This window comes from Acomys russatus, chromosome 11 (assembly GCF_903995435.1).
Source record: "Acomys russatus chromosome 11, mAcoRus1.1, whole genome shotgun sequence".
Taxonomy (NCBI): domain Eukaryota; kingdom Metazoa; phylum Chordata; class Mammalia; order Rodentia; family Muridae; genus Acomys; species Acomys russatus.
In genome coordinates this window covers 4,473,338-4,495,778 of record NC_067147.1, presented here as the reverse complement: position 1 = coordinate 4,495,778, position 22,441 = coordinate 4,473,338, and positions in this window count along the sequence as shown.

Here is a 22,441-nt window from a genome sequence, read left to right as displayed (position 1 = left end):
AGGAGGATCCCAAAGGGTGCTCCTGCTTGTATGAGGTGTGTCTGGTAATCAAACTCAGAGAGAGAAAAAAAAAATAAGTAGCATCTGGGGAGGGTGTTAAATAGGAGAGGCATACTTGTCCAGATAGAGGGTCAGGCCAGGCGTGATGGTGCACGCCTTTAATCCTAGCACTCAGGAGGCAGAGGCAGGTGGGTCGCTGTGAGTTCGAGTCCAGCCTGGTCTAGAAAACAAGTCCAGAACAGCCAAGGCTACACAGAGAAACCCTGTCTTGAAAAAAAGAAAAACACAAAAAACAAACCAAAACAAAACAAAAAAAACAACTAACCAACCAACCAAACAAACAAACAAAAAAACCAGATAGAGGGTCAGTCTAGCACAGCGGTTCTCAATTTGTGGGTCATGACCCCATTGGGAAGTGAATGACCCTTTCACAGGGGTCACCTAAGACCATCAGAAAACACAGGTGTTTACATTATGATTCATAACTAGCAAAGTTACAGTTATGAAATAGCAACAAAAATAATTTTTTTTATTAAAGGGTCGCAGTAGAGGGAGGTTGAGTCTAGTGTGATGAAAAACCGTAGAGCCCCTGGTAGCCACTGGTAGATCACTACCCAGCAAAGTGAATGCACTTAATGTTACTGAATTGCGCGATTAAAAATGGGTAAAAGGACTTATATGGTGTATACTTACCACTTTTTTAAAGTTTGCCCCAAACACACGTGTTTGAAAGCTTCTGAAAACAGGGCAGGAACTCCTTAAGTACATGAAAACGCCACTTGCTCTCATGTTTGGACGCACCAACAAACTGGGCCTTCCTGGGGACACTCCACTACACCGTAGGAGGTGAGTTCAGCTGTGTCTTGAGGCAGAGAGAATTTTCAGGGCTGGATTGCGGGGCGGGGCGGGGCAGGTTGGGGAGTTGATTTAGTCAGCAAGTGACACCATTGCCAATTTGTTTTCTTAGCCCGGTGGCTTTATTTTTAAAAGGTGACTTATGAAGCCCTCTGGTAGCGGGGACAAGCGACCATGTGCCTTGTTCTCAGAGTCCCTTCAAACCTCTGGAGACCCTCTCTCACAGCAGGGAAGGCCAGGCGTGCATGTAGGAAGGAAAGAGGTCGGAACTGAGGTCTCAGGCTCACCCAGGAGAAACAGCGGCGTGGGGGAGGGGCATAAAGCGGCTGCTTCTCTGAAGAATTAGCAACAAGGGAAGAAACCAGGAGGTGAGCACTGGGAAGCCCTCCCCAAGGCAGCGAGCGATTGAGCGAGCCTGTCTTCTTCCTCTAGTCTCCTGACTGGTGATAAGTCCTTGGCTGCTCCAGCCAGCAGGAACTGGGGGTCCTCTGCTTTGTCCACAGGCTCAGATCCTGGGCTTCCTGCTGCGAGACTAATGGCATCTGCTCAGTGGTTCAGGGAAACAGAGGCCATGGCTCCTTCCATCCCAGATGCTGCTCTGTCTATCCAGCCCCGTGCCACTCAGTCAGTGTCTCAAGACACCAGCTCTTGTCCCCAGACACTAGACAGAACCAAGGCACGTGTGTTTGTCATTTCAGGTCCTATTACCCTACCTGACCTCAGTCTCCTAAGAGCACCAGCGAGTTCCTGGCATGGGGTTGGAATGCAAGTGACACCATGAGTCTTGATTGCTGGCTTCTGCTCCTTGTCACTGCCGCTACCGAATGCAAACATTACCTCACTTTGGCCCAAAGCTATTGAGGCTTGTTGATTAGAGGGCTCACGAAATGAGGCCACGGGGTCAATTTCACGCCTTCCACACACCAAGGGCCTGTTACTTTCAGATGCCACCTGTGTCATATGACCAAGCATGTGACAAATTCAGACTCTGATTAGTTACATGCTAATGCAGTGACACCCTCAGCCGATGCCTTCTTAATGGGCTGAGAGTGCAAAGCGCACATGACTTGATCAGCGGACTGTTTATGGCTTTTTATTAGAGTCGAACATAAAACTACCTAAGTGCTAACTAAAAGTAGGATCTACAAACCATTTTAAGGATGATGGAGAGCAACTGGCACAATGGAGACTTTGTCTTGGAGCTGAAGGGACAGCCTGACACGTACCTGTAGCTCCCATACTAGAAAAGCCCCCTGTCTGTGTGATTCCAGCTTGGCATCTCGCTCCATCTTGGTACCACTGAACCAACACATTTCAGTGTTTTTATCGCGCAGAATTTCCCTTCTTTAAGCTGCACCTTAATGCGCACAGTGCCTTTTCCCCTCCGCCTCTTTTTCCTCCTTCAGGCTAATTGGTCTGTAGATTACCCAATTAGTCTCAGTTCACCTTCCAGGAGGGCAGCAAGCTGTGCTTTGTCCTTGCACAAAGCCACCTCTGATGATCCTGGGTGCTTCGCTTTCTTCCATTCTTGCAATTATTCACATTCTGTGCCTGGACCCAGGTGCCTCCCAGGCAATGGTAGGTTTTTCCATAAAGCTAATGAGCACGTGGAATGCATCAGGCCAGAAAGTCACAATGTAGCGGGCAATGTGGGGAGCCGTTGAGAACAGCCAACTTGCGCTGTCTATCTGGGCCTGCAAGACACCATTTAAACCAGCAGGCTGCAGACTTTCAAATGAGGTTGAAAACTCTCACTGGAGAGGGTCAAAATCATTCTTACATATCACGTTGGCCTTCCCTTTTGAATAGCCATGTGTTGTCCCAACGGAATTCAGTAGGAGCACTGACACTCTAACAATACCCCCTTCTCCCCAGGGGGTCTCACTATGCTGCCCAGGCTAGCCTGCAGCTCCTGGCCTGGCTTCTCCAGGGATCTCTACCTCAGGCTCCTAAGTAGCTAGGACGCTCCAGGTAGACCTAACAGGATAGCTGGCTTCCTGCCACTCTTAATCTGGGGAGCCATAGAGACACCCCCTTGTCATCGAGGTCTCTTTTCTTTGTCCTATTCTCTTAGGCCGTCTGGAAAGCGGGCCGTATGCGGCAATAACAAACAACATTGTCATCGGAGGAACTCAGAGAATTCAAAGAATGAGAAGAGACTGGCCTCATGTGTCACAGAGTGAAGAGCACATTATAACACAGAGGGTGACAGATTTGAACTCCGGCACACTGGAGGTGACTTCTCCGGAAGGCTCATAGAAAACCAAGCAGAATGAAGCTGGGAAGTGTAAGCCTTTGCCTATTTTGTTAAGTAATTTCTAAAAGGATGGGTGAAAGGCACACAACACTGTGACTTTCAATGGGTGTAAACATTATTTTAAGGGTTTAGAGATGATTTGGTCAAGTGGCTTTTGAGGTAGCACTGGGGCGGCTCACTCCTTGGAGGGAACACAGGCCAGCAGCTGCTCCATCCCATCATCCTGCATGGAATCCTTTCCCCACACTGACCTCACCGGGAAACAATTCCTGCTGCAGCGTCTTCAAACCACCCATGTGTCTGAGATAGCTTCCTGTTGGTCATGGGATGCTCTCACTAATTGCCCACTGGGAATTGGGATTCCCCAGTAGAAGGAAGCCGGAAGGAAGCATTATTTACAAGGACATCTGCCCCAGCTTCGCTGGAGAACAAAGGCAAACACAGCCCAGGGGATGTCTGCAGATGGTACAGTGCGCTCCAGAAGCCTGCCTTGGTAAACCTGCTGACCAAGACCCCCGCCAACACAGCCCAAGATGTAAATACAGGTTGAGTCTCTCAATTGAATGGTGGGACCAGATTAATTTATTAGATTTGGAACATTTGCACATACATAATGAAAGACTTTGGGGGTGTGAGTCAAGTCCAAGCACAAAATTTATTTATGTGGCACATACACCATATACAACGCCGTGTGGGGGTTGGTTGTAAGTGGTTAAGCCCTGCTGTGTCAAAGGTTCGCACTCATGCAGCACTCACCGCTCAGAAAGTGCTGGCTTGTGGCCCCTTTTAGATTTCTGATGTTTGGACGAGGTGTGCTCAGCTTATGTTGTCAAGGTCAACTTTTTAAAATACAGTTTTCACGTGTTACCGCTGTGCCAGGCTCCTGACAACGCTGCTTTGTCTTGTACACAAGCTAGACTTCTCTGCCTCCCTCGGACTATGCCGCCCAACCACTCGGCATGGGCACAACTCTCAATCCTTGGCTCAGGGAAGCTGAGACGAGCAACCACAGGAACCGAGTGGAGGGACCAGGAGAGCCGGACGCTGGAGAGTTCTCTGGCTCGGTGTAGCCCGGCTATCTCTCCTGAAGGGAAACACTGCATGGTTTCTCTGTGCTCCCAGGAGACTGATACTCCACTTCAGCACTTTTGCTTTCTTTTGTAAACAGATGAACTTCTACCTGTTGTTTCCCCTCTAAAGGGAAGGTCTGGATTCTCTCATCCCAGCCCCGAGGTGAAGAGCGGGAGTGGAGGGGGGATGGGGGCATCGTGTTCAGTCATTCCTGGAAATTCCTGCGTACAGTGTGTGTGCTGGGGTTAGGAGACCCCAGTAAAGGTATGCTGCAGTGCCTGTGTTTATGGCACCCATGGTTCTTGCCATCTTTTATAAAGACACAAGAATAAAAAATATGGCTACCACCAACATGCCTCCAAAATAAAATATATTAGGTAATGGATTGAAGTCACGTAGCCCAGGACCACAAGGATCCTACAGGGGACAACTGGACCACAGGGGCCCACAATGCCACAGAACAAGCAGGAATTAATCTGAGATACGAGGAAGGTGGGGGCCAAGGTCCAACCGTGTCCTGCCATAGGTATGGCTATGGATGCCACTGGAGCAAGCATCACCCAAACGAACAGTGGGTTAAAGGTGACAGCAAAGCCTTGGAAGGGCTTCATGTAGGTGGAAACTGGCCATGCTGTCACCTCCCTACAATTCTGACTGTGTCCCTTACCCACTCTGGAGGGTGCTGTGACTCACTCTGTGAGTTACAGTTGCCCTCCACATGTGCAGATCTAGCCAAACATGCTTTAGAATATTTAGGGGGGGGGGAGACAAACAATCTCAAACATCAGTAGAAAGAATTCAGAATGTTTGGGCTAGAGTCAGAAGTGGGTATCACCTTCAAGGGCCTTCAGTATTCCATGTCTGTAAGATGGACCACAGTCTTCCAGACAGCATGACCTCCAAAACAGCACAGGCAGGAGAGGACTAAGTGTTCAAACATGTGAGCTGTGGGGGACATTTCCCACGTGAGCCTATGGGGGGGACACTTCCCACATGAGCCTGTTGGTGTGATTTTTAAAACACCATTTTTATTTTGGGTTCCTTAAATCTCTTTCTCTCTACTCCACACCAATCCCTCCCAACACCCCAACACCAGGTAGGAAAGAAAGGAGGTTAGTGGGGAGAGGGCTGTAGTTTTCCTTAGCTGCTGCTTCCTGCTGCTGTTCATGGTCACTGGGTTCCTTGGGGTCGAGTCGGATCCTCGGTACAGAATATCTCTGACTTCTTCTTGTCGAACTCCCTCAACAGCAACCAGGAGAAGCCGGGGGAAGCGCCAGCAGCCGCCTTCTTTCTCAGGGCCCCCAGTCTCTCCTTGGGTCTGGCTTTTATCCCCACTGAGAAAGACCACGCAGACACCCCAACCCCCACCCCCCCCACCCCCGCACAAGGTGCTTCACTGCTGACGACCATCACATGTCCTTTAAGGAAGCAACTGTCAACTGGAGCAGCCCCTGTATGTCACACCTGGGATGTAAACAAAAGCACGTTTACATAGAAACCCAAACTTCCACAACACGTGCGGGGGGGGGGGGGGGGGGGGGGTGGGGGGGGGGGGGGGGCATCTCCTACATGAACCCATGGCCGGGGTGGGTGTGGGTGGGTGTTCTTTCAAACCCTAACAGCTGCTATAGTTTGAATGTGCCTCTTCCAAAGTTGACGTTGAAACTTAATGCTCGTGTGTTGGGGGAGGGGAGTACCAGTCGCGGCCTGTGTGCCCTGATCCTCTCACCCTTAGGAGTGTTAGCATCTTAAGAGTGAGCAGCTTTGCCCTTTTTCTGCTTCCGCCTTCTGAGCCTTCTGTCCCACAGGGACACAGCTTTCAAGATCCCATCTTGGGAGTAAAGCCAATGCCCTCACCAGATTCAAACATTAGGATCTCTTGATCATGGATGCTCACCCTCCAGAACTGTGATGCATAGATGTGTGATGTTTTATAAACTACAGAGGACAGGGCTTTGTTAGGTAACAGGGACAGAGTAAGTCTGTGTCCTGTCTCCCTATTCCTACTTGTCACATCTAGAGAAAGTCATCCCCCCCCCCATCTCCCCCACAGGAGTAGCATCTCTGGCTTTGGCTATAGAGGCAGTTCTAGCCCCCGCCGTGAGTGACAGGCAAGGTTAAAGTTGTATGACATAGCAAGTTTTGCACAGGCAGTGCCCTGCCATCACCGCTGTGGGACCTAGAGTCCCTTTTGGGTTCTTGGTCCTGAGGGTAGAACTTAACACAGACACAGAAGGGAGCTGGAGGACAGACATCAGCGAGAGAAAGCAACAGGGCAGGCGAGCTTGGCATCTGCAGTGGGGAGAGGGAGATGAAAGGAAAGAGGGGGGAAGGGAAGTGGGGGGTCACTGAGTTGGAAAACAAGAGAGTCAAGCTCAGCAATGGAGTTCTGTGAGTTGCTGCATGAAGGGAGGACGGCTATGGGGTCCGGGGGGGTGGGGGGCGCACAGCTTGGTAAGGGGATGGTTTTTTCTACTGTTGCCCCCAAGATACCATGTTGTATGATTGTGTATTATCTGGTGTCGTACTGTACACCCTACCATGCTGTACTGTGTCATGCCAGACCAAACAGCCCACATCATATTACATCGGTGTGTACCACGTCATGTTGTATGGTACCGGAACATATCACACCATGCCATATACCGTATAGCCTATTTCTTTCCACATTTCTTCCTTATGTCGTGAAACAAGATTTCCTCTTTCACAGGGGGAAGGGTCTTGTCTCAAAGGAGACAGCCTCGATGGGAGGCACGTGTCGCATTTGTAGAGGACGGTACCACAGACCATGCCTTTTGTAAGGCGTGTCAGTGGCATTCACCCTCTCACTGTGGTGGACAGTGGCCACACGTAGGTACTCATTTGTCCTGCGCGGGCTAGGAAACAGATGGATGCAGAGGGCTCTCTCAGGCCTCTCTTCCTGCCCCGCATCCCGAGTCACAACCACATAAGTGCACATCCTCTGGTTTTCCTCTCAGCTAGCACGGGAACGCGTGTGTCCCTCCCGAAGCGTGCTCTGAAGACCGAACACTTGTGGCACGAAGGATTTTCTTGCTCTGGGAGTTTTATTTTGTAATCATGAGTACAATAATAACTTTGTAGAGTGTGACCACACCTGCTCAGGTGGGATCACACACTGTGGGTTTTACTACTCCACCCAGCATGCAACCGGCCATTGCCGTGCCACCCTCCTGCCGCCCAGCCAAAGGCCTCACCTCCACCCCCTCTCCAGACAGGCTTTCCTGCAGTAGCTCTGGAGGCTGGAATTCTCCACGCCCTCCCTTGCCCTCTCTCATAATCTTTAGGCTCGGGATGAAAAAGATCAGAACCAAGGGCTCCTGTCACACTCACTCAAAACACCCGTCTAACACTAAGGCTGGGATGCAGATCCGCTTAGCATGTGCTTAGCGTGTGACCAGCTCCACCACGGAGTGCATGTGCTTAGCATGGTGACCTGGTTCCATCCTGAATGCCAAAACAAAGGGAAACACTTTCATTAAACTTGTTCATGTTTACTAACCTATGGAATAGAAATTTTATTTATTTTATTTTTGGACAGGCTCTCAGTATGTAGCCCAGGCTGGCCTCAAACTCAACACCTTCCTCCCCTAGCCTGTCAGTGCTAGGATTAAGGCATGCATGTCCATGCCTGGGCTTGGGTGTATCTGCTGTTTTATAACTGGATCCCTGAGAATGTAAGCCATTTGTTCAAGACGTATCATTTCAGTTTCTATCATTATAAATACGATGTCATCACTCACATTTCTATCACCTCTGGACCCCCAGTTTACCAAAAATAAAGATAATGACATGACTCCACACTCTAGGGCTTTTTTGTTTTGCTTGCCTCTTCTCACTGACGTTGCTCAGATTTGAACACTCGCGTCTCTAGCCTCCTCTCACTCACCATGTTCTGGCTTCCCTGAAGCTCAGAACCTGCAAGTCCGTGAGGAGCTATACATTTGCATATATCACACAAACTGCCCTTTTTTTGCCCAGCATTGCTTCTCCTTCTCAGGGGCTCCCAGACTCCCTCTTCCCCCTGCCTGTGGCTCATGTGTGTCTGTGTCATAACGTTGCCCAGGTAGCCTTGTCCTGCTTCCCAGCAACAAGGCCTTGCCTGGTGCTAGCAGATATCTGTGGGTGCCAAATAAGTGTTGCATGGCTGAAGAAAAGAGAAAAGTCTGCACAGAGGTGGTTTGTTGTTGTTGTTATTGGTGGTGTGGTGAGTCCGTGTGTGTGTGTGTGTGTGTGTGTGTGTGTGTGTGTGTGTGCGCGCATTTTGCTGTGACCTCATGGCTTCTATTTCTCAGGGTTGAGGCAGTGCTTTTGTTTGGAGCCACTAGGAGCTGACATTTGTCACTTGAACTTCCTGACTTTGTTGGCTCCGCCAGACATACAGAGGCCTCTGCATTTGATTTCCTCTGTAAGGAAGAAAAACAAAACAAAACAAAAGTCTCGGTTTATCATGGGACTCAGCACAGGAAAGCTTACACAATGGCTCCCAAGCCCCCTCGCTTTGGAAAGCTGTCTCAGCTGAGGAAGACAGCGTCTCAAATCCAACAAAGGTCGCTTTTCTTCCAGGAGAAAAGGCAGCTTTGCCAGTAGCTGGGAGACATTCACGTTGAAATGATGGTTCAGTGGCTCTGTGAGTCAAGGAAGGAAGGAAGGCACTAAGGTCCCTTGGGAAACAGAGCCATTTTACTGGGGCCACTGGGCGATGGCAGCTATGAAATACGACTTCCCTGGCTAATACACATGTTTGAAAACACTGTGAGGTCATCAAATGTTTAAGAGGAAGCGAGAAGCCCCAGAGTCCAGTTAAACATCTGTCCTGTCTTGCCTCACCCCTCCCTCCGTCTGCTAGAGTCCATCATGAGCACCCACTGTGGCCCCGCCCACAACCCCGCCCATTGACCCATGAGGCCTGTCTGCTGCAGTTGGTCAGCCATCCCGATTGATTTCCTAAAAAAGTCTTAAGAACCTTCCTGCTTCTCTTACCTCCTTCTGGATTGACTTAGTATTTTTATCACTTCATTTTGAAAAAGCTCTTGGGTTAAATGGCAATAATAACTGGTTCTCTGCTGTTAATAATTATTACAGAATTTACAGCATAAACTATTATCCTCTCGAAGTCTAAATCACTACAGCAGTGTCGCACTGATAGTGCCTAGGTGGAGACCCCAACTATTCCCATCTCTCCCCAGGCCCAGGGTCAGCAGTAAAGCTGTGGTCCCAGTTACTTATCTAGTCTGTTTTCTTTTTTTTGTTTTGTTTTTGTTTTTGTTTTTTGTTTTTTGTTTTGTTTCTCTCTTTTATCATGGCTCTCTATCTACCATTGCTGTCCCACTACCTAAAACTTTCGATATCCTAGTTGGTAACTGTTTTTGTTTCTAAAAGTCTTATTTTACCCACTTTCTTGAAGGGTGCTTACACTGGCTTAAGACTCCCGGATGGCATTTGCCGCCTTCAGCGCGTAAATCTGGGGCGTCACTCTCTTTCCTCTCCCACGGTCCACAGGGAAGCCTCGCACCTGTCCACGGTGATGTTTATCATCATGTGACCCCCCCACGCCCCCCACACCCCCCACGCCCCCCCCCCCCTCCCCCCCCCCCTCCCCATCCTTCTTACAGTGTGACCTGCATGTATGGCTTTCCAGGTTCACAGTAATGGAATCTGGGACACATTTTTAAAAACTTCGTCTAATTTAGGAATGGTTAGGCTTCTTCGCTCTTAAAGCTCAGAGTCTCTGTTCAGGTGTGAGGAATTCTCAGGCCCCCACTCCTGCACCCCAACGCCTCCCCCAAGGTCTCTCCTGTGCTTTCTGAGCTGTTGCTGGGTGACACAGTACATTGTCGCCTCTGCCTTCCACATCTTTTTTTTTTTTTTTTTTTTTTTTTTTTTTGGTTTTTTGAGACTGGGTTTCTCTGTGTATCCCTGGCTGTCTTAGCCTCGCTTTGTAGACCAGGCTGGCCTCGAACTCACAGCTATCCGCCTGCCTCTGCCTCCCGAGTGCTGGGATTAAAGGCGTGTGCCACCACGCCCGGCCTCTGCCTTCCACATCTTTAAATCTCCTTTCATATTTTTTTTTTTGTTGTTGTTGTTCAAGCGTAGATTTTAAACTTCGATATTTTTTTTTCAATAGGAGCTCTGTTTGGTCATTGTTCAAGGCTGCTGTGTCACAAGCCCCTCAGGTGGTGGTCTCACATGTAAGAGAGGGGGAGGGCGGCCTGGGAAAAGCTGTTCCTTAGTTCCTGAAAATATGAGCTTTATGCCTCCTGTAAGCTTCTCCCCCACTGCCCCCAACCCCGCACTACAGCACATGTTGTTTTAGACTCTGTCAGAGAGTTGAACACAGAGGCATTGGCAGTTGGGTTTCTCACTGGTTCTTGCACACAGCATCTGGACATCCTCCATAGGCCTTTGGCTGGGCTGTGTTTTTGTCACTTGACAATCTTTCCTAGAGAAAGTCCGAGCTTGTTTTCCTTCCGCATCTTAGGACCTTGTGAGTACAGAAGTTCAACTTCAACACATGAGCTTTTTGGACCACCTAAAATAATGGCCATAGTCTGGCAGACCGCACAAGGCTGGCTCGTGGTCAGGACTCTGTAGGGAAAGCCTGACTTCTCTTGCCTTGCTCGGGGTTGACTGAATGTTGTTCCTTAAAGTCTTTTTGAGAGAAGTTTACTTAAGGGTCAACTTAAGATTTGTTGCTTTTAGCTTTATGAAAGGAGGGTTCCCCTGAATCAAGGCCACTCTGATCATGTCCTGTGTTGATTTTTACCCACTGTCCTGTGAGGCCAGATGTTTGATGCTTTCAAAATAGAGGCGTTAGAACTCTACTCACTCACTTAGAATTTGGGCTTGGCAATTCCTCACACTCTTGTCAGTTCTGTGGCATTTAAATATATATTTTAAAATGTCTCGTGTGTTAGGTTTTTTTTTTTTGACTTTCAGTAAAGAATACTCTTTATCTGCATTTATTGAGAAGAATCACATGATGTTTCTCCTTTAAACTGGACAGCATGGCAATAGAATAAGGTGCCCCCCCCCCCATAAGCCCCTGGCATTTGAATACTTGGTCCCTAGCTGCTGGTAGTGTCTGGGGAGGCTTAGGATGTGTGGCCTTACTGGAGGAAGTGCGCCAGCGTGGGCGAGCTTTGAGGTTTCAAAAGTCTGGCACCATTCCCAGCTCTCCGCTTCCGGCATGGTGTTGGAGATGTGAGGTCTCGGTGGCTGTTCCAGCTGCCACGCCCCATCCCCCACCGTGTTGGTGATGGGCTTTTTAGTCCTCTGTAACTGCAAACGCAAATAAACTCCTTTTGTATAAAACTGTCTTCGTTATGGTGGAAAAGTGACTAAGACACAGCAAATTGTCATTTTTGGAATAAACTCAACTTGATCTCATCTATCGTGGCATTAATAAATTTTTTTGAACTGTTGCTGCTATAGACTGTGTGTTTTTCTCACTTCCGGAGTTGAATGCTGAAACTGAATCCTTGCTGTGATGACAATTTGAGGTGCGACCTAACAGCTAATCTAGGCTGTAGCTCGACAGAGTTTAGAATCACCATGGACATGTCCGTGGGGGATTTCCTAGACGCGGCTCATTGAGGCTGGAAGACCATCACTAAATGTGGGGGACCCAGTCCAGGGAGTCCTGGGCTGAATAAAAAGGAGAAAGCTGATGGAGCGAGCAAACATTCCTATCTCTCGGCTCCCTGGCTGTGGATGCAATGGAGCCAGCTGCTTCAAACCCCCGACACCATGACTTTCCCACCACGATGACTGACCCCCTCGAACTGTGAGCCAAGATAAACACTTCTTTTTGCTTTGCCTTTGTTGAGGTTTTTTTTTTTTTTTTTTATAGCAGTAGGAAAAGTGACTGATACAAGGGGAGGTTAGTTGTGTATGTGAGGCTGCACGAGATGTCCTTTCTGCCTTCAGTGCGAGGACGCCGTGAGAAAGCCACCGCCCACCCGATGATGAGGAAGCTTCCTCCTGAGACAGTTGTACAATATTGGCACTGACCTGGGAGAATTCGCCTAGATCTGGGGGCGGGAGGGGGTGTCTCTCAAGGGTTATAATCGTGGTTCCAACATTAAAATACCCACAGGATCACTGACGTTTCTTTTTCATGGCACCGACTTGGCAAACTGAACTTTCCGGGCGATTTTTTACTATGAGGGTGTTCACAGCTTTCTCTCGTCATCTTAGCGTCTGCAATGACACCCTTTATCCTGTATTATTAGTCTGTGTCTTTTCTTTTTTCTCAATAGTTCTTGCCACTTGCACATTACTGCCAATGAATTGTCTTATTATTTTATCTCATTTATTATTTGTTTTTTCTAATCTTTTATTTTCTATTCTGTAAAAAAATACTCTATATTTTGGGGAACCAATTTTATCTTTTCTAGCCTTTTTTTTCCTCTTTGTTTTATTTTCCAAATTATACTATTTTGTAGTAATTATCAATCATTGTATGTGCATGCACGCGCGAGTGTGTGTGTGTGTGTGTGTGTGTGGTGTGTTGGGGATGCTTATACCATGATATGTGAATGAAGGTTAGAGTTATACAACTTTGTTGAGTCAATTCTCTCCTCCGCCTTCCCATGGATTCTGTGGGCTGAACTCGAGTCTCAGACTTACGTTGCAAAATTCTTCACCTACTGAGCTATCTTGCAGGCCACAACAAGCCGGATTGTGTTAATTGTTTGGGTTTTTTTTTTTTTTCTTCTTCTCTAAGATGTTACGTAATCAGGGGGGCTGCAGAGATGGCTCCGTAGTTAGGAGAGCTTACTGTTCTTGCCAAGAATCCAAGCATCCACATCAGGGCTCACAGCCACCGTTAGCTCCAGCCCGAGGGATGCCCTGAGCCTTGGGCTCTCAAGTGCACATGCCAGCCCCCATACATATGTAAATTAAAACAAAATAAACCTTTAAGAAATACTATGTGGCTGTTGTTAGTGTGTTACTTATGAGAGAAATAACATAGCTTAGGGACATTCTCCTTGACCTCAGGCTGTGGGACATTCCTTCGGTGACACTCGGTAGGTGCTGGATATTGGTGTGACCTCACAGTGCATGACCTTCAGTGTCCAGGGTCAGCACCAGGGCACTGTGAACAGAATTCTTAACCCTGAATTCGTGTCCTCCCCTGTTCAACAGTGATGAGGCATGTCACTCCTGCCCCAGAGAGCATGTTGCTCACACCTTCCAAACACAGGCATTTGGGAAAAAAAAAAAAAAAAAAAAAAAAAAAAAAATATATATATATATATATATATATATATATATATATATATATATATATATATATACTGTTGACTCCCTCTTGGGAACTAAGGGAAGTAACTGTTGTCATTTTCTGTTTCCGGCCCAAATCCTGCCCAGTGGGGTTTCCACTGTCCTGCCTGCTCCTCTTCCTTCATCTCTTTCCAGCGCAGCTCGAACTCTGAGTCAGTGGCTGCCAATTGTTAATTAATTATCTTAATTAATGGCTTAATTTAAATGTATTTAATTCTTACATAATTATTAAAAACGCCCTTATGCCACTAATTTTTCCTGTTGGGCTAAGTGCTTCCTGTGTTGGCTCCTACTGCCTTGAAGAAGCGAATCCTACTTTTCTTCCCATGCATGTACTAACCAGACTAACACTGCTTAGCTTCAGGCCTGATCGGGCTTGGTCAGGGCGGCATGGTTGCAGGCTAATCAGTGTTTCTCTAACTCTGTTATCTTGTGTATTTCTAAACAAAAGGAACTGCTTCCCTTCTTCCTGAGGAGCTGGGGCCTGCTCTCGTGTGAGAAACGTAATGGGTCTTCGTGAGCTTTACACCGCTCACACCTTGGTGGTGTGCTAGCGCGTTGGGCCTTGCTGGGGCTAGCCAGAGCTTCAGATACTGGTTGGCTAGATACTTTGTCCCAGGCGAACTGCAGAGGGCTCGTGGCAGGTTTTATTTCTGCTGGCATCACAGAGCCATTCCGATGCAGAATACTCAAGGCCACGCTCCTTTGGAGCCCAGGGACATAACACACAGCTGCCTCAGCCTGGACACGCCCCCACTTCCCCTGGCATTCCCCAGGCCCGGCTTCATTTGATCTGAAAGTTCTCCCGTGCCTGGCCTTGGGATACTGAAAACCCTGCAGATCTTCCTGATCTAGGATACCATCAAGAACTCCTGCCTGAACTGAAGAAGAGCTGGCCACGCAGCATGCTAGCTCAGGTCCTCCTGGGAGGCTCAGCGCCAAAGAAAAGCCTGCCAAGGATGCAGCTCGCTCCCTTGATGAGAAGTTAGCACAACAACTCAGAAATCAGTACAGAATGCGCAATGCCAGACAGGAGGCAGCTGGGGGAGGGGTTTACCGCATAGGTTTTTTTTTTGGGGGGGGGAGGGGTTTGATTTTTCAAGACAGAGTTTCTCTGTGTAGCCTTGGCTGTCCTGGAACTCACTTTGTAGACTAGGCTGGCCTCGAACTCACAGTGATCCACCTTCTTCTGCCTCCCAAGTGCTGGGATTAAAGGTGTGCGCCACCACGCCCGGCCTTAGCTTGAACTCTTGATTCTCCCTGCTTCAGCCTTGCAGGTAGGTGGGAATGAACACACATGAGGCCTTGCCCTAATAGTTTACTATCATGCATGGTCTCGAGCACACATGCACGCATGCGTGTGTGCGTATGAGTGTGTGTGTGCATGAGTGTGTGTGTGTGTGTGTGTGTGTGTGTGTGTGTATACATATGTACTCCTAAACACATAAGTCCAATCTGTTTAGTCTTTATGATGTTACTTGTGTGGTTGTTTCAGGCTGACCGTTCAGGAAATCATGACTGAAAAGCTGGCTAACTACCCAGGGCTAGTGTAGCCGAGGACCGTGGAGGAGAACCTCCAACTCCACAATCCCTAACTACACTCTAAACATCTGTGTAGGCTCAATTTTCTTAACCAATATATTTTATTAATAACTTAATGACCGAGCCTACGTCACTTATAACCCGACTAACCAAAACAATAGGAAATGAGGATTAATGCACAAAACCTTAAGGATATCAATTCCGAGGAACAATTCTCCGGGCATGAGCCGCAGGATTTCTTCTGCTGGAACCTGGGGTAACCAGAACCCAGAACCTCAGCAGGAGCCGGAGCCCCGAAGCCTTCCCTTGAGCGGTTCTCTCTAGGAGCATCTTGAAGTGCAGCGATGAACAGCCAAAACTATCCCAAGTCTCCAAAAAGCCCCTGCCTCCAGTTCTGGGCTCATTTATATATCTCCTCCCAGAGTCTGTTCACAGGATCTTTTCAGCTGGCAACAATTAAGCTCCTGCATGAGGTGGTTGCTCTTCTAGTGGATTAACCTCACCTGTTCTCTCACGAGAACATTCTGATCCCGCACTTGGAATCCTAAAAAACATGTTTATCTCTCCTTCACATCTGGCCTTATGCCTACAGAGAAGTGTAGTCCTCACTCCTCACCAAGGAAACGTCTCTCTGCACCACAGGAGACTATTACAGAAATCTATAGTTCATCAAACTGTTGAGTCGCGGAGCTCTGAGCACTGCACCTAAGGCTCTGAGAACAGTGTGGAAGAGGGGCCAGAGGATGAGGGAGCGTGCTATGTGATTGTTGTCTCCTACGAAGCTACACCCATGACTGCCTAAGCATGAGCCAAACTAAGCTGACACCAGTAGACATGCCACAGTGGGTGGAGGAAAACCCAGAAGGCCTCAGCCCCACACAAAGATCCACAGGAAACCAAGGAATGCTGACAGCAGCAGAAAGTCTTCTCTAGGGAAGAGTCACAGATTAGTTGTCCAGTACCCAATGGCCGGCCCTGAAAATATACATTTAAGTGTGTGCTTGAGCCATGTCAGATTACAATGCTCAGAGGTGAAGAATAGATTTATTTAAAAGACCATTGAAACCTCTCCTCAAAAAAGAAGCCAAGAGTTGACTCAAGGGCTGGAGAATATGCAAGGATGTTTGCATCCCAACACTGTAAAAACCCAAACTGTTTCCTCAGCCAAGAAGGCGTCCTGAGGTGACTTAGCTGAGAGTACTTGTTTTTTGGAGAAGCCATAACAAAATGCCATGTGCAGGATGGCTTGAACATCAGAAATGTATTTTTACAGTCTAAGATCTGGGTGTTGGCAGTGTTGATGCCTGCTCAGGCCTCCTTGCTTGGTTTATACTTCATGGCACCCTCCCCTCTCCTGTCCTTATGGCTTTCCCTCTGTCATGTTGGGCGAAGGCCTAGTCCAGTGGTTTTATTTTAACTTGATCAGCTCTGAAAGGCCCCACTTCCAAATGCATTCTGAGGAATTGGGGTAAAGGCTTTAACTTATAAATTCTGGGACACAGCCCACAGCTCACCCTCTAACGATAAGTAGTGAACAAAACTGGCAAATGCCCTAGCAGGGAAGAAAAAGATTATGTTTGACACTTTAAAAGTATTTTAAATTATTTGTCCGTGTGTGTGTGTGTGTGTGTGTGTGTGTGTGTGTGTGTGTGTGTGTGCATGCGTGTGCGCGCGCACGCGCGTGTAAATGTGTGTAGTGCCCATAGAGGCCAGCAGAGGGTGTCAGATCCCCTAGAGCTGCAGTTAGAGGTAGTTGTGAGCCATCATGGGTACCTCCAGTCCTCTGGAAGAGCAGCAAGTACTTGTAAGCACTGAGCCATTTCTCTATTCCTAACATCATATTTTAAAAATAGATTGAAATCATTTGCAAATATCCTGGACAAAGCCCTGGACAATCATCAACTGTCATTAGTAACTCCACAGAAGGTTCATGCCTGGAACCAGCCTGAGCCAGGTCAGCAATGTCCCCAAATGACTCTGAAAGGAAATGCAGTCACTCTTTGATCGTATTTCCTGCTTTTGCTTCCCATTTTTACATGTACAGCAAAAACAACAAAATGCTGAAAACACAGGAATGACAGCACCAGAGGCCAGGAAAACAGTGCAGAGTGTACAATGCAGGTCATCAGCCTTGATGGCCACAAAGTGAGTCCCTCCGAGATTAGACCTGCAAACTCCATTTACTTACATTGAGCTATTTTGTTGGTTGTTTCAATTTAGTTGAGGATTTAAGCCATGGGCTGAGAGATCGTTTGTAGTTAATAGCCCATGCCTGGCAGCTGTAACTCCAGCGTTAGCTTCATGGGTTCCAGTGCCCCTCTACGGGCTCTCTCTCTCTCTCTCTCTCTCTCTCTCTCTCTCTCTCTCTCTCTCTCTCTCTCTCTCTCTCTCAATAAATAAATAAATGTCTTTAAAAATCACTATAAAACTCCAGGCCTTCACTTATTAATAACAGTTTCAAACTGAACACTGCTTTATGTAAAAGGTAGCCTTAAGAAACAAGTTCTTTTCACACTTATGTGTCAATTAATGAAGGTTCTGTCTCTTAGGACAGTAGACTATACTGATCCTGCCTTCCTGCTAATACTGTGCTGGCTGAAGCTGGCTTTGGTGAGCCCTTGAGTGTGTGGTCACCTATACATTCCTGGGAAAAGGTCAGGCGAATGCAGTGTCATTGGCTTCCTCTGTGGTTTGTGACGTGGATGTCTTAGCACTTGTTTTTGGAACATTTCAATCACGTACATTGGTTTTGCTGTCTGTAGAGTTGGGCTTCCTGGTGGTCCATGAGGGCAGCTTCTATTCCCTGCTCAGCAAGCGGCAGGAGCTGTTACTCCACTCCCATCAGAAACAAAAGCAACCATACGAGTCCACAGCCAGCTACACATGGCAAAAGGAATTACTGGGTTAAAGAGCATTCGTGTTTAAATTATTTATTGTTCTTTATGTATGTGTGTCTGCGTGAGTGCAGGTGGTTGTTGAGTGCAAGTGCCCACGGAGGTTAGAAGAAGGACTCAGAATCCCCGGAACTGGAGTTACAGGAGGATGTGCGTTACGTAGGTGTGGGAACAGAACTCAGGACTGTAAGATTCAGAAGTGTTCCTAACTGCTGAGCCATCTCTCCAGCCCCATGTTTAAAATGTATTGACATGCTCCAATAAAAGACAACAACGACGACGATGACAACGATGATGATGACGGTGATGAAGATGAAGAAGAAGAAGATGATGATTTTGCCACACACCATTCAGAAGCTTGGCCACTTCTGCATCTCCTACCCAACAACGTTCTACTGGACAGCGGGCGGTTTGGGTTTGTCTCTAGCACATTACTAACCCTGTCTTCCCTTTCACTTGTGGCTCAGCTTTCACTCCTGGTTTTTAGATGGAATCTTGCCTTATAGCCCCATCCCTGGCTCCCAGTGCTGGAATTATAGGTGTGCACCATTCTTCCTGCTTCTGTTGCTTGGTGAATTGATTACATTTGTCGACTCCTTTCCTATCACAGAGACTGAGCTTACAGTGATTCATAGAGGACCCTTCCTATAGTAAGGATTGTAATTTGTGTAGGAACCATTTCAGCTAGAAGCTATTTGCTGCTAGTTCTTCTTTTGACTGATTGTTTTGGATTTGGTGAACTCTTGCCATGGACAGCCGTGTGTGTGTGTGTGTGTGTGTGTGTGTGTGTGTGTGTGTGTGTGTATCATGTAGCGTTATGCTAAGATAACTATATATTTTAAAGTAATTTCCTATAGGGATATAGGTATCACCTTTATCGTATTCTGGAAGTTGAGAAATGATGAAACAAAAAGTTAGGAACAAAACCAAAAATCATTGCAATAAGTGGTGTCAAGCTAAGACAAACAACAAACAACAAAACAACAAACAAACAAAAACAATGTCTGACAGAAAAACAAAATACTGAAAAATTCCCAAGATGTATATAAAGCAAAACGCAACACTCCTGTGTGAAGCAGTAGATAGTGAAAACAGCAGTTAGCTGACGTGGGGCCTTTCTGTCAATGTAATGGATCTTGAAAAAGTTGAAGTCTCTGGAAAAAGAAAGGCTTGGGAAAGTGGGCTAATTTTGTTTAAAGATGCATGAAGTCCTTTGATAATAACGGCCTGTTTGGGAAGAGGCCAGGAATTGAGCTTTAGCCACAAGAACAAAGCTAAAGTGTGTTATGTCATGAAACCAAGTAAAAATGTTCAAAGGAGAGTTCTGTCAACTTCCCAGCTCTTCCAAAGAGCTCCCGCACAAGCCCAGCGGCAGCTGTGACCAGAAGTCATCTGGGTTCCCTCAGCATGGGATGAGAAGACAGAGGGTACATGGCTCTGGGTTCAAACAAGCCTGAGTTCAGAGCCAAGAAAAACTCAAGTGACAAACTTCAGCCATAAAGGAAAACTTCAAGCTGGCTTTGAAAAGTGCAGAGTGTAAGTCTGTGCTCTTAAGAAAATTCAGGAGAACTGAAGAGATAAACTATGTTATCACCCTTGCCTCTGTATGTTCTTCTAAATGGCACTGGGAACTTCTGCAGGCTCCCCAAATAACAGGTTCCAAATGCAGCTTCCAGCCTGAAATCTGGGCTGATTCCAGTTTTATCCACCCGATGTCAGGACTGAAGGGCTGGAGTTAGCTGGGACACCCTCTCCCCTTTGTTTCCTGTGTTTTATCCAAATAACAGCCATGACATTCCATTTTCTGGGCTTTCTCAACTTCTGGTGAAATCCAGTTGGTAGGTTGACTATGATTCTTTTCCTTCCTTCCTTCCTTCCTTCCTTCCTTCCTTCCTTCCTTCCTTTCTTCTTTCCTTCTATCCTCCCTCCCTCCTTTCTTTCTTTTTTTTTTAAGATTTATTTATTATGTATACAATGTTCTGCCTGCATGTACACCTGCACACCAGAAGATGACACCAGATCTCGTTACAGATGGTTGTGAGTCACCATGCAGTTGCTGGGAATTGAACTCAGGACTTTTGGAAGAGAAGCCAGTGTTCGTAACCTCTGAGCCATCTCTCCAGCCCCCCTTTAAAATTTCCTTTAAAATTTAAAAAATTTTATTTTTAAGTGTGTGTGTCCACATGAGTGCATACAAGCACAGGTTCCCTTGTAGGTCACCAGAGAGTTTAAATCCCTTGGAGCTGAAGTTACATGTCTCTGTGGGCCACCTGACATGGGCGCTGGGTACCACACATGGGTCCTCTGTGAGATTAGCATAGCCACCTCTCCAGCCCCTATCTTCTACCTTCTAAAGACAAACACACTCTCATTTTATTACATTTTTCTTCATTTAGCATGTATGTGTGTGTTCCCACAGGCACACACCATGGCATGCATGAAGGCCAGAGGACAACTTGAAGGAACTGGTCCTCTTCCAGCATGCAGGCCCAGAGAATCAACTCCGTTTGTCAGTCAGGCTTGGCAGCAAGTGCACAACAAACCGTCTCTCTGGCCCGAAACGTTACTTTCAAATAACTGTTTTTCTGTCATTGGGTTTATGATGGGTGCTTGGTATTTACTGACCTGTGTATACTCTTTAAATTTTTTTTATTTTACTTTTATTTATTTTTAATACAAATTTCTTTCATTCAATATATTTTGATCATGCTTTGCCCTTCCCCAACTCCACCCACATTCCACCTTTCCACTCACCCAGTTCCATGCAAACAAAACAAAACCAAACAAAAAAACAGGAAAACACACACACAAAACACCAAAACCAGAAATTAAAATATATAAGCAAAAGACCAACAAGATGAAAAATGTAAAAACAAACCAATATGAGACAAAAAGTCTACAAAACTACCACTGAGTTTGCTTTGTGTTGGCCAACTACTCTTGGCATGTGGCTTAACCTGGAGTGTAAACCAGTCCTGTGTTTCTCAAGTGCTTGATATAACACGGGCTCTCCCTGTATCATTTCCCTTGGGTCCTCTGGGATCCCACTTGTAGGTATGGCTGTCTGTAAGGCCCTCAGCCTCAGGGACTGCAGAAATGGCACTGGTCGCTATGACAATAACGCTGGACTTTGGCAACTAATACAGAATGGAAGTTTGTTCGGCTTACAGTTCTGGTGACAGAAAGGTCTAAGTATGGGTCACCCTCATGGGAGGGTCTCTGCTGAGTGATGGCAGGGGTACTACCCTGTGACAGCTGGTAGAGGTTATGAACCTGCACTTCTCCTAATTTTGAGGGATCTACATAAACAAGGCCATGCGGGTTATTAATTCTTCTTGATCAACCACAGGGATTCAGAGAGGGGCAAAGGGCACGTGTCACCCACAGGACTCTCTCGGGAGCATCGGCCAGCTATCTGTTATGGTAGCAAACCTCTGAGACAGTCAACTTAGAGAGACAGAAAGTTGACTTTGGTGCACAGTTTTAGCGGCTTCAGCGCCCCCATTTGTTTGATCTTATGGTGACACGCTATGGCGGAAGCTTTGTGGGGTCCAAAGCTATTTTTCTCCTGTCCAGGAAGCAAAGATGATGGCGGGAGAGACCACAGCCCCAATATCCCCTTCAAGCGAATGTCCACACTGACAGAAGACTGCCTGCTAGGTCCACCGCTCGCAGTTTCTACCACCTCCCCATTGGTCCACACTGGGAACAAGTGTTAACACACATGCCTTTGAGGGAACATTCTAGATCTAAACTTTAACACCTGCCTGTCCACAGTGCTCTGGTTCCAGGACTCCTGGGCAGGCCTGAATACTTGAATCTTAATACGAAACAGTATAGCACTTGCATGTCACCTATGCATGTTCGGTTACCTAGAGACCCAACAGCATCTTCTCACTCGTCAATGCACCATGTGAGGGGCTGTTGCACTGAGCTCTTTAGACAGTAATGATGAGAAAGTGGTCTGTGGGTGTTCAGTATTGATGTGATTCTTTTAAAATCTGTGCAGCTGAGTGTGGTGCGTGGAAGGCGTATATGCAGGGGGCTGACTGCATTGCTGCTGGTATCAGTGCATATCCCGAAAAACACATATTGCCCAAAGGTTTTGCATGTGGTCCCTGTTTTCCTGTTACTGGACTTTATGGTTTGAATGTGGAATGTTCCTCATAGGCCCCGTGCCTGGGTGCTCAGTTCAGGTGGCATTGTTTTGTGAAGTTGGGAGACTTTGGGGACAGACATAGACACTAACAGAGGCTGACTCAGGGACGGGGCTTATGGGTTGGAGTCCACGGGGTCACCTGAGGGCTCTGCTCTCTGCTCTGCCACAAGGCTGTGAGAGAGCGAGCTGTCTGTGTTCCCGCAAACATGGATAGCAAACACTCCTGTCAGCCCAGACCTAGCTGGCTTTTGCCCAAAAGGCTTCCTGTCCACAAAGGCTGTTCTCTCCCAAACCTACATCCTGCCTCCTCCAAGTGTCCCCTCGTCAAGAACTTGTCCCAGTGATGGAAAAGAAGGA